At 38.1% G+C, this 12,541-nt stretch overlaps 1 pseudogene; it reads right to left on the reverse strand.

Annotated features, from left to right (window-relative positions):
- Window positions 1–10,424: 10,424 nt before the first annotated feature.
- LOC114486669 (bolA-like protein 2) lies at window positions 10,425–10,683 on the reverse strand (annotated as a pseudogene).
- Window positions 10,684–12,541: the final 1,858 nt, after the last annotated feature.

Here is a 12,541-nt window from a genome sequence, read left to right on the forward strand (position 1 = left end):
GTCATAGATTATTAGTTGACCATAGGTGCGTGGGTTTATGTCTGGACTTTCTATCCTGTTCCATTGATCTGGATTTCTGTTTTGTGCCAGTACCATACTGTCTTGATTACTGTAGCTTTGTAGTATAGTCTGAAATCAGGGAGTCTGATTCCTCCAGCTCCATTTTTTTTTTTCCCTCAAGATTGCTTTGGCTATTCGGAGTCTTCTGTGTTTCCATACAAATTTTAAGATTTTTTTGTTCTAGTTCTGTAAAAACTGCCATTGGTAATTTGATAGGGATTGCATTGAATCTTTAGATTGCTTTGGTTAGTATAGTCATTTTCACAATATTGATTCTTCTAATCCAAGAACATGATGTATCTCTCGATTTGTTTGTGTTATCTTTAATTTCTTTCATCAGTGTCTTATAGTTTTCTGAGTACAGGTCTTTTACCTCCTTAGGTAGGTTTATTCCTAGGTATTTTATTCTTTTTGTTGCAGTGGTGAACGGAATAGCTTTTAAAATTTCTCTTTCTGATCTTTTGTTTTTTGTGTATAGAAATACCAGAGATTTCTGTGCATTAATTTTCTATCCTGCAACTTTACCAAATTCATTGATTAGCTCTAGTAGTTTTCTGGTGGCATTTTTAGGATTCTCTATGTATAGTATCATGTCATCTGCAAACAGTGACAGTTTTACTTCTCTTTTCCAATTTGGATTCCTTTTATATCTTTTTCTTCTCTGGTTGCCAAGGCTAGGACTTCCAGAACTATGTTGAATAATATTAGTGAGAGTGGACAACCTTGTCTTCTTCCTGATCTTAGAGGAAATGCTTTCAGTTTTTCACCACTGAGAATGATGTTTGCTCTGGGTTTGTTGTTTATGGCCTTTATTATGTTGAGGTAGGTTCCCTCTGTGCATACTTTCTGGAGAGTCTTCCTCATAAATGGGTGTTGAATTTTGTCAAAAGCTTGCTCTGTATCTATTGAGATGATCATATGGTTTTTATTTTTTGTTAATGAGGTGTATTTTAACACCAATTTGTTAATGTGGTGTATCACATTGATTGATGTGTGCATATTGAAGAATCCTTGCATCCTGAGATAATTCCCACTTGATCCTGGTTTTGGTATCAGGGTGATGGTGGCCTCATAGAATGAGTTTGAGAGTGTTCCTTCCTCTGAAATTTTTGGAAGAGTTTGAGAAGGATGGGTGTTAGCTCTTGTCTAAATATTTGATAGAATTCACCTTGAAGCTCTCTTGTTCTGGACTTTGTTTGTTGGAAGATTTTTAATCACAGTTTCAGTTTCATTACTTGTGATTGGTCTGTTCATATTTTCTATTTCTTTCTGGTTCAGTTTTGGAAGGTTATACCTTTCTAAGAATTTGTCCATTTTTTCCAGGTTGTCCAGAGTTGCTTGTAGTAGTCTCTTACGATGCTTTGTATTTCTACCTTTATAAGAATTTGTCCTTATATTTTGTCCATTTTTTCTAATTGGTATAGAGTTGCTTGTAGTAGTCTCTTACGATGCTTTGTATTTCTGTTGTCTCTGTTGTAACTTCTCCTTTTTCATTTCTAATTTTATTGATTTGAGTAATGTCCCTCTTTTTCTTGATGAGTCTGGCTAAAGGTTTATCAATTTTGTTTATCTTCTCAAAGAACCAGCTTTTAGTTTTATTGATCTGTGTCAGTTTTTTCTTTGTTTCTATTTCATTTATTTCTGCTCTAATCTTTATGATTTCTTTCCTTCTACTAACTTTGGTTTGTTTGTTCTTCTTTCTCTAGTTCCTTTAGGTATAAGGTTAGATTGTTTATTTGAGATATTTCTTGTTTCTTTAGGTAGGATTGTGTTGCTATAAACTTCTCTCTTAGAACTGCTTTTGCTGTATCCCATAGGTTTTGGATCATCGTGTTTTCATCATCATTTATCTCTATTTTTTGATTTGCTCTTTGATTTCTTCAGTGTTCTCTTGGTTATTTAGTAGTGTATTGTTTAGCCTCCATGTGTTTGTAGTTTTTACAGATTTTTTCCTGTAATTGATATCTGGTCTCATAGCATTGTGGTCGGAAACGATACTTGATATGATTTTAGTTTTCGTAAATTTACTGAGGCTTGATTTGTGACCCAAGATATGATCTATCCTGGAGAATATTCCATGAGCACTTGAGAAGAAAGTGTATTCTGTTGTTTTTGGATGGAATGTCCTATAAATATCAATTAAGTCTATCTTGTCAATGCATCATTTAAAGCTGAGTTTCCTTATTTATTTTCATTTTGGATGATCTGTCCATTGGTGAAAGTGGGGTGTTAAAATCCCCTACTATGACTGTGTCATTGTCAATTTCCCATTTTGTGGCTGTTAGCATTTGCCTTATGTATTGAGGTGCTCCTGTTTTGGGTGCATAAATATTTACAATTGTTATATCTTCTTGGATTGATCCCTTGATCATTATATAGTGTCCTTCTTTGTCTCTTGTAATAGTCTTTATTTTAAAGTCTATTTTGTCTGATATGAGAATTGCTCCTCCAGGTTTCTTTTGATTTCCATTTGCATGGAATACCTTTTTCCATCCCCTCACTTTCAGTCTGTATGTGTCCCTAGGTCTGAAGTGGTCTCTTGTAAACAGCATATATATGGGTCTTGTTTTTGTATCCATTCTGTGAGCCTGTGTATTTTGGTTGGAACATTTAATCCATTCACATTTAAGCTATTTATTGGTATGTATATTCCTATTACCATTTTCTTAATTGTTTTGGGATTGTTTTTGTAGGTCCTTTTTTTGTGTTTCCCACTTAGAGAAGTTCCTTTAGCACTCATTGTAGAGCTGGTTTGGTGGTGCTGAGTTCTCTTAGCTTTTGTTTGTCTGTAAAGCTTTTGATTTCTCTGTCAAATCTGAATGAGATCCTTTCTGGGTAGAGTAATCTTGGTTGTAGTTTCTTCCCTTTCATCACTTTAACTATATCATGCCATTCGTTTCTGCATGTGGAGTTTCTGCTGAGAAGTCAGCTTTTAACCTTATGGGAGTTCCCTTGTATGTTATTTTTCATTTATCCCTTGTTGCTTTTCATAATTTTTCTTTTTCTTTAATTTTTGTCAGTTTGGTTACTCTGTGTCTCAGCGCGTTTCTCCTTGGGTTTATCCTGCCTCGGACTCTCTGTGCTTCCTGGACTTGGGTGGCTATTTCCTTTCCCATGTTAAGGAAGTTTTCAACTATAATCTCTTCAAATATTTTCTTGGGTCCTTTCTCTCTCTCTTTTCCTCTGGGACCTCCTATAATGAAAATGTTGGTGTATTTAATGTTGTCCCAGAGGTCTCTTCGGCTGTCTTCATTTCTTTTCCTTCTTTTATCTTTATTGTTTTGCACGGCAGTGAATTCCACCATTCTGCCTTCCAAGTCACTCATCCGTTCTTCTGCCTCAGTTTTTCTGCTGTTGATTCTTTCAAGTGTATTTTTCAGCTCATTTTTTGTATTGTTCATCCCTGTTTGTTTTGTTCTTTAATTCTTCTAGGTCTTTGTTAATCATTTCTTGCATCTTCTCAATCTTTGCCTCCATTCTTTTTCCAAGGTCCTGGATCATCTTCACTATCATTATTCTGAATTCTTTTTCTGGAAGGTTGCCTATCTCCACTTCATTTAGTGGTTTTTCTGGGGTTTTATCTTGTTCCTTCATCTGATACATAATCCTCTGCCTTTTCATTTTGTCTGTCTTTCTCTGAATGTGGTTTTTGTTCCACATCCTGCGGGATTGTAATCCTTCTTGCTTCTGCTGTCTGCTCTCTGCTTATTGGCATCATTTAAAATGTGCTTAGCCAGTGGATTTTTTTTTAATATAAAAACACTATTGTCTAAGGGTAGATTGAAAAATAGAAAGTTGTTCCCTTTTAGTTCCGCAAACTTTTATCAGGTTCTGCAGGTTATCTCACACAGCTGTGCTTTATGAGAGGCAAGGAACTATTTATTCAGCAGCTTCTCTGGGGCAGTGAACTCTGAGCTCTTGCCAAGAATTAACGTAAGTAACCAGCACATTCCCAGTTGTCAGGCCCTTTTGAGTCTCCAAGTCACCCTCAAAGGAGGCATGACACAGACCAGACTATAGTGCTTCTACCTATTTCAGTTCTGTGCTTGCTGCCCTACATATCACTTTAAAATGCAAATATCTCCTTTACTATTTGAGGATTCATGTCTGCTTCTTCTTTCTCATTAAATTATCCCTCCACCCACCCCACACCAAGGTGGGTCTCTGTGGTTTGCAGACCAGTTTCCAAGAACCTTAGAACTGAAAACCTTTCACTTTCTACCCCCTATCCTCTCCTTTTTTATTTGCTGTGGTCTCTGTGGCTGAGAACTATTTCTGGAGCAGTGCAGGCTGACAGCCAAGCCTTAGTGTACTACTTTCTTCAGGTTTCACCTAAGTAGATCTCAATATCATGCTGGCCTCGGGAATAGAGGCTCCTTAGAATACTTTGCTGCCTTCCCACCTGCCTTTAATGGTAACTAGAAATAGATTTAAGGATCTCCAGTTGCATCTATAACCATCCTCAAACAATCTAGATTTCAATTATTCAGCTTACTGTGGCCAGGCACCAGGATTCACCTTTCTTAGGGAACTGTAAGGTCTACTTATTCCCTATTTCCTCTCCATTTGGGCTCTTTAGTGTCCTTCCTGTCCCCTGCCTGCCACCATCAAATCAGGACAATCTTTGGCTGTCATGGTAGGAAATCTATCTCTAACTCTCTGTTTTCAAATCCATTCAGGCTCAGGTTTTTGCCTTTAGAATCCCAAATGGCTTTTTCTGCTGTAAAATTATTTTCATTGAGCAACGAATGTCTCACAATGTGTGCATGAATGGTGAAAAGGCCACAGTCTTACAAAAGAAGAAGAAAAAAAGTGGTTAAAAGATGGAAACTTCTGCTGATATTTCAAAATATTGTGCCACCATATACATATTGACATAAATACCGACTGAACAAGGTGTTTTGGTGTAGATGCTATCTTTTATTATCTTTAAGTAGAAACCCACTTAGAAGATATAAAAGCCCATGCTTTACTTTTTATGTTCCTTAACCTCAAATAAAATGGAAGTTAATTTGGGTGGAGATTAAACATAATAAATACTTTGCTACCCATAAATGAGTTCCATTTAAAATAAATAGTTTTTATCAAATCATCCCATTATACACTTGAAATATCTTACAGTTTTATCTCTCAATTATACCTCAGTTATGCTGAAAAATATTTGTTTTTCAGGAGCACTTTTGTATTGGTGAATGTAAATTATGATTTAAATCTGGCACAGTGACTTTTACGTGTTGTTTGAAATACAGGCAGGGGATAAGCACATACTTCATAGAGTTTACAAAATGCAAATGAGTATGGTCTCAGGTGGTCTTGGCCTGCAGTGGCTTGAAGCAGGATTTCGGTTCCTGGCCAGAGATTGAAGTCAGGCCGCAGCAGTGAGAGCACTGAATCCTAGCCACTAGACCACCAGGGACCAGTGGCCAGTGACAAGGCCTTCGTAGTCATCTTCCAGAGCAGATGGAATGTTGTTGTAGTTGGACACCAGGGTGACTGTTAATGGCAGGTGGCATGTCATATATATCATGACATTTGGGTAGTAAAAACAAAGACGTTTCTAATAAAATTTTCATATCAAAGCTCTAAAAGCAGACTCTCTAATTTGAATAACTTTGTAACATGTTTCTGGGTGACCAGTAGCAGAAAGTTATTTTGCAGTAGTTAACAGTTTTCCTGAGCTACAATCAGCGGAGTCCCTACTGACTAAGAAAAACATGCCAAGTTCTTTGAGGTTATTTTGGTAAGTTACTTAAGTTCCCTCAGCTTGAATTTGTTTATTCATTAAATGTATATAGGACCTGGCTCTGGCTCTGTAAGCACACAGTAATCACCTGTTTTTCAACAAGTAAGTGCACACCTACCTTATTAATAGGTAGGGTGGTTTTTTAAAATAAATTTATTTATTAATTTATTTATTTTTGGCTGTGTTGAGTCTTCGTAGCTGTGCACAGGCTTTTGCTAGTTGCGGCGAGCAGGGGCTACTCTTCGTTGCAGTGTGTGGGCTTCTCATTACCGTGGCTTCTCTTCACGGAGCACAGGCTCTAGGCACGCGGGCTTCAGTAGTTGTGGTATGCAGGTTCAGTGGTTGTGGCTTGTGGGCTCTAGAGCGCAGGCTTAGTAGTCTAGGCACACGGGCTTAGTTGCTTCATGGCATGTGGGATCTTCCTGGACCAGGGATCAAACCTGTGTCCCCTGCATTGGCAGGCAGATTCTTAACCACTGCACCACCAGGGAAGTCCCAATAAGTAGGTGTTTAAAAGATAAGGTGAGATAAAATGACATCATATAAGCAAAGGTTACATCATGCACTTGGCATTCATTAAGCACTAACCACTTGAGCTTCTTTCTCTCTTTTTCACAAAGTGTCTTCACATCGAATACCTTATTTAGACCAGACAATTTCCAGTTTTTATTTAGGGTACATGTTACCTTCATTTTCCAGCAAAGCATTGAGATTCAGAGAAACTAATTGGCTTTCCAATGTCTGTGTGGCAAGTTCATATCTGAACCTTGAGTAAATATTCACATCTTCAAGGTTGTTTCAGGGCCTAATTTCCAGCTCTGTTTCCACTACTATCCATCTGCTTCCACTTTTGGGGTCTGGTTTTCTCCTCTATAAATTGAAGGAGTTGAAGTTGTTGGGTATGGTATCAACTAATATATGGCACAATCAAGCACATAATCTCAGTATCCCACAGCAATATGCATTTACCTAGATCACAGGTCTGTAGGTCACCTGAAGGTCTCCTGTTCTAGGCTGGGTACATCCCTGGCTGGCTCAGCCCTGTAGGTCTCTAATCCTCCTCCTCAGCTAGCCGAGGCTTACTCTCCTGCTCTGACAGATGTGAAGGAGAGCAGGCACAATAGCACAAACTATTTTCTGTTAACATTCCATTAACCCAAGCAGATCATGTGGCAAACCCGAAAGCAAGGGGTAGGGGAGTATCTTCTGTCTTTTTCCTGGGAGAATGTACTGCCAAGTCATATGTAATGGATGTGGATAAGGGAAGGGTAAAGAACTGAGGACATTAATGCCGTGTACTTCAACTGCTAAGATTGCTTTTAGCTCTAGCATTTTGTGATTTTCCTCCAATTTACGTTTACTCTTTCCTCATTTACTTTCTTAATGTTTTAAAAGTTGCCTAAGGCAAATAGGATTTTGCGGAAGGGCAGAAAACTCAGGTCACCTTGCCATTCTGTGCTTTTTTATATGTTAATCTTGCTGCTCCCTGAACATATTGTTCCAGAAGGAGATATTAAAGGACAATCTCATAGGAGGTTGGAGCACTACATTCTCTTCATTGTAAATATGGTTTCAGGGTTCACACAGATGCAGGCCTTTTGTTTAAACAGAAAAGAATGAAATAATTAATCCTTTCTAGATGCAGAATATAGGGATTTTGATCTGAAAAGAGTGTGAAGAGGTTATGGGCGGCGGGGGGAGATGTGGGGGAAGGTGCAGGCTCATTTCCGTCGATCACTGCAGACTTCTGCTCAGATCCATAGGGATTGCCATATTCAGTCCCAAAGTTCAACCTCCTTTCTTTTCACTCAGCATCTGTCATCAATCTGCCTATCTTCTGAAGATACATTTCCTCCCTATTTCTAACTATTCTGTCTTGGAGCTTTTGTTTATTTTTATATTTTTTAAAAGTATAGAAACACAGTGTACTCTTCAAAAACCTTTGAGCAATGCAGAAATACATATGGGAGAGTATTAAATTTATTCTTTGATGTTGTTAGAAATAGTCACTTGGTCTTATTTACTCTTAAGGAAATTTACTGACAACCTATGTAGGGAAACAGATGAAAAATAGCAAATATTGGAAAGGCATAAATATTTAATATTCCAATGTTGGGAGTTGGAGGAAGCTGGGGGGTCGCTAGCTTGAGCCTATGCTGTATTCATCCCAGCATTCAGACATGTCTGGAAAACTAGTGGCTTAGGGCAGGTATTTATCAATTTATGTGGGAGAATGAGGAGACTTCTAATAAAGAATTAATTATAAGGCAAGCTAACTGAAGCAGATAGGTCAGTGATATAGAGAAAGTATTACAGTTATAGTAATTTCTCTCACACTAGCTTCCTGCCCAACATGACAAAATCATAAGGCGGTAGAATTGTAGGAAAAAAGAAGAGCAAGAACTAAAGAAACTTAGAGTTTAAGGCATCAGTGAATTTGTAGAATTTGTGTTGGGAAATTCAGTAGCAAGTGGAGTCACTGGCTTTTGTGTAGAAATCAGTCCCTGAACCTTACATGTATAGCCGCAATGTGGCCATTGGCATCTCAGGAGCTGGGATCACCATCCATACTCACAGTACTTACAATGCTTGAGGAGCTTAGGGGTGATCCTGACACAGCACTGTCACCAATGTTTGAAACTACCAGCACTAATTGTGACTTGAGAAAATCATCCCCTGTATCAGTAGTCACCAACAAGTGAAACTTTGGGGTGGATCAAATTAATGATTTCTGCCAGTTGATAAATTGAAGGGAGGGCCCATTGAGGGAGGAGCTAAAGCTGTCTTTGTAGGGCTCCCAGATACTTGGAAATCTGTGAGTAAGGGATAAGAAGACACAATAAATCTCTTTTTATTGCTTTAACCTTAGTGGGAAAATGGTAAGTTGTATCTGAATGGACCCAAGTAGAAATTAAGATTGCATTGGGTGGTTCTCACTTCCCCTGTTCTTAGAGAGGTCAATGGTGACAAAAAATTCAACTTTTCTATCTTCACAGAGCTTATTATGCAATGCCAGAACAAAATTTTAAAATAGAGCAATTTGACATACCTCCAAGGAGAATGATAAACTTCAATTTGGATGCCAGAGTCAAACAGGGAGTAGAATAGGATGAAGGAATGACAAATAATATCACTCTTTTCCTATTGAGCATGTGGACAGGCTAATTCGCAAGATGGAACATTTTTACTTGATGAGACCATGGGGAAGACTTCTCTGAAAATGATTATATGTTTTCATTCTGGATTTCTGGGGAAATAAGCCAGCTGGAACAAGTCCACTCAACGCTTTCTAGTGGAAGGGCTGTATCCAAAAGTTTCCATGGTAATAGTGACCTTCATTTCTTTGCAAGAAGATTGCAACTTCTTATAGAACCCATTGTTTTCAGGTGTTAGTCAGCTATCATTCCCATAAAGCTACTATAAAACCAAGCACTAAAATCTTGGTGTCTGTGCAGTCTGTGTATCCTTTAACTGATAAGCAAGAATGAAAAGTATTGGAGGATTGGGGTCCCTTCACTGAAACAGAAACATACACTTCGTTCCAGCAAATCTCCCAGGCCCCAGCACTGTTCTTTGTGGAATAATTGGAAGATGGAGGATGATTACCTTCTCTTATAAGCTCTATAGCTTTGTACATTTCCCCTTTTCCCAGTTAAGTCATTTCTTAATCCATACTGTAGGACTTATGGAATTTGTCCCAAGCCCTAGTGTAAGACAAATGGTCACCAAAAGCAGCAGCATCTTCCACAATATTGAGAAAAGATCCCTAGTAAGGTAGTCATCATTGCTAGGCTATCTGGCTTTTTGTGTTAAAAGACTTCTTATCGTGTTTGAATGGTGATGTGTCCATCACCAGGGAATGAGCTGTATTTGTCTGTGCCAAACATAGCAATTCCATACTCCTTTGCTAACAGTCATGGAAGCCCATGGTAGCTAAAAAGGAGTCTCACTGGAGTGCTTTCTATTAAGGTTTATCTTATGAATAAAAGAAAGGATGGTATAAGATAAAGGCCCTATATGACATCATCTACTTCCTGCCTGCTTGATGTGCTGTTAAGAATATTATGGTTGGTACTACACCAGCTATGCTTTGCTTAGAAAACCCATCACCAACACCTGATAATGGTAAAATAGAAACTGGAAAGAATCTAGGTTCCAGTTGTTCAACCACTAAAGCAAAGTTTATTGTGGACTTCTTGTTTTTATATGGAATAAAGAAATATGATTCTTGTTTAAACCACCTTAGCCAAATATACTTTAACTTGTAACTGAGAGACTCTAACTGAAATAGCTGCCTTACAACAAAGATGACCCACCCAGTGACTACAGTTTTAGAAAAAAGATTACCGTATAGGAGCCTTTATCCCATATTTAGGAATTGGATTTGAAAATTTGGAGTAGAGAAAAAAGAGAAAATGAGGAATTTAGAGCAACTGTGAAGGTTTATTTTTCCCCAAATAGTCATGAAAATAATAAAGGAAGTGATAATGAGTCAAGTGGCACCTTATTATTTCCTTCTTGCCTCTGTTATCAGAGAAATAGCTGAAGCATTTTATTTTATTTTATTTATATTTTTGGGGGGGTTGATTCATAATTTAATAGGTGTGCTGGTCTGGGTCCCTTATTTCTGCTGCTCATGGGCGCACTGCTCTGGGGTCAGGGTTTTCTGCTCAAACGCAGGGATGTGCAGGAACTCTTCTGCTAGGCAAGTGTTCACAAGCCGGTGTCTCTGAAGGAGTGGCTTCCCCTCGAACTTGGCTGACACCACGAGGACTCGGAAGCTGGACATGCAACGTGGGAGTCGTGTCCTCCACTTCCACGTGCTCCGCCTCCAGGTCCCACTGCAGCTTCTCTGGGAGGTACTAAATGCTGAGTTCCATCGTGGCAGCCCGGGGTGGGGGGAGTGCAGCCCAGCTCGGACCTCTGCCACACTGCTTCCGCCCTTACTAGCTGAGGCATTTAAAAACACTTCATGCTTTATAATCTGGAATTGCATTTATACCAGAGGAGTGATTCAGCAATGCAAAAGACAATGGGTATGAGTTAGATGGGTCTTGTGTTTATAGTATCACTGGGCTAAAATCAAGTTGTCAGCGGTGATGTGATCTCTTCAGAAGCTAGAGGTCCTCTTACAAGATGAGTCAGATATTGTCAGAATTCATTTCCTTGTGGTTGTAGGGTTGAGGTTCTCATTTTCTTCCTGGCTGACAGTTGGAGGTTGCAGTCAACTCCAAGAGGTCACCTACTTATTATCCTTGCACAACATAGCAATTTACTTTTTCAAAGCCAACAGAAGTACATATCTCTGACATCTATACCCTCTTTTAAGAGCTTGTCCACTTACTTAGGATAATATCCCCTTTGATTAAATCAAAATCAGCTGATTAGGGCACTTCATTACATCTGTAAAATATGATCATTTTACCATATAATGGAACCTAATTATGGGAATGCATTGTGTTTATAGGTCTCATGCACATTCAACCACAAAACCATATAGAGCATGTACAGAATGAACCAGAAATCTTGGAGACCATCTTAGAATTCTGTCTACCACAATGTTGTCTTTATTATGTAGCTGAAGAAACTGAGGCTCAGGGAATTAAGCAATTTGCTCAAATTACATAATCAGTAAATGCAGGACTATGATTAGAACTTCAGTCTCTGATTCTCAAGCCTATATTCTTTCTGTTTGTAGCTTCTGTTGAAGGAATTTATAAACATCTAGCTGAACTTTTATAAAGAAATATTTCCTATGATTATCAATTCCATTAATAAATCCAGAAATAAAACATGTCAATATTCTTTTTATTTAACATAATGTCTTTTAAATATTTATTTTACATAGAACTATTTTTAGGCTTTTATAGTTTCCTTTTTGAATTAATTATTTTAATGCAATTTTTAACAGAAGTTAGCTTTCTCAATTGTGAATTCTAATGGCAATGGACTTTCAAAGGCCTATATCTCATACTTTAAGTATTATATAATTAAGTAACCTTCAATATAAGATTTATTCTCAATTTTTAAGAAAAGTTGACTATATTTGTCCAAATGAGAAGCAAGGTAATTAACAGTGTTTATCAAACAAGCCTGGATTGAAATTATGGTGTTGTCACTTACTAATTATGTTGTCTTGCCAGGTAAGTTACTTTTCTGGCCTAATTTCTTCTAATTTGTTTATTTTTGACCCTAAGAATCTATTAGGGTGAAAAATAAACAATGTTAGATACTAAAGTGGTAAGGACAGATTTTAATCAGCAATAGGGAAATAAGGAAAAGAGACTAGTGTGAATTGAACTCAACTTTGATTTGTACAGAGGTGACCCAGCATTCTAAAGGGAGAATGAGGGAATAAGGAGGGAGGTGGGCAGGGTTAAGTAGAGCCAGGGAAGTGTAAAATTACAAAAAGCAGGAAGCGGGGGGGTGGTCTATATGAAACCGATATGGTTTTGCTAACCAGAGTTTATAGAAGTTTGGCTCCTATCCTCCCATGGAGACTGGGAGACAGGGGCCCTATCTTCAGGTATTGGCTGGAACAAACTAAATTCTGTTGGCAGCTTTGAGTTTTTTCAGGCATGAACTATTAGTGGAACCAGGATCATCCTAAGGATGTGGCCTTGAGCTGTTAGAAACTATGCTGGTATTCAAGTCTTTATAGATCAAGGTTGAGGTCTAGTTGAGAAAGGGGTCAGAGGAGCCTAGCTAGAGTTTGTTCAAGGAGAGAATAATGTACCT

The sequence above is a fragment of the Physeter macrocephalus genome, chromosome 8 (assembly GCF_002837175.3).
Source record: "Physeter macrocephalus isolate SW-GA chromosome 8, ASM283717v5, whole genome shotgun sequence".
Classification (NCBI taxonomy): Eukaryota; Metazoa; Chordata; class Mammalia; order Artiodactyla; family Physeteridae; genus Physeter; species Physeter macrocephalus.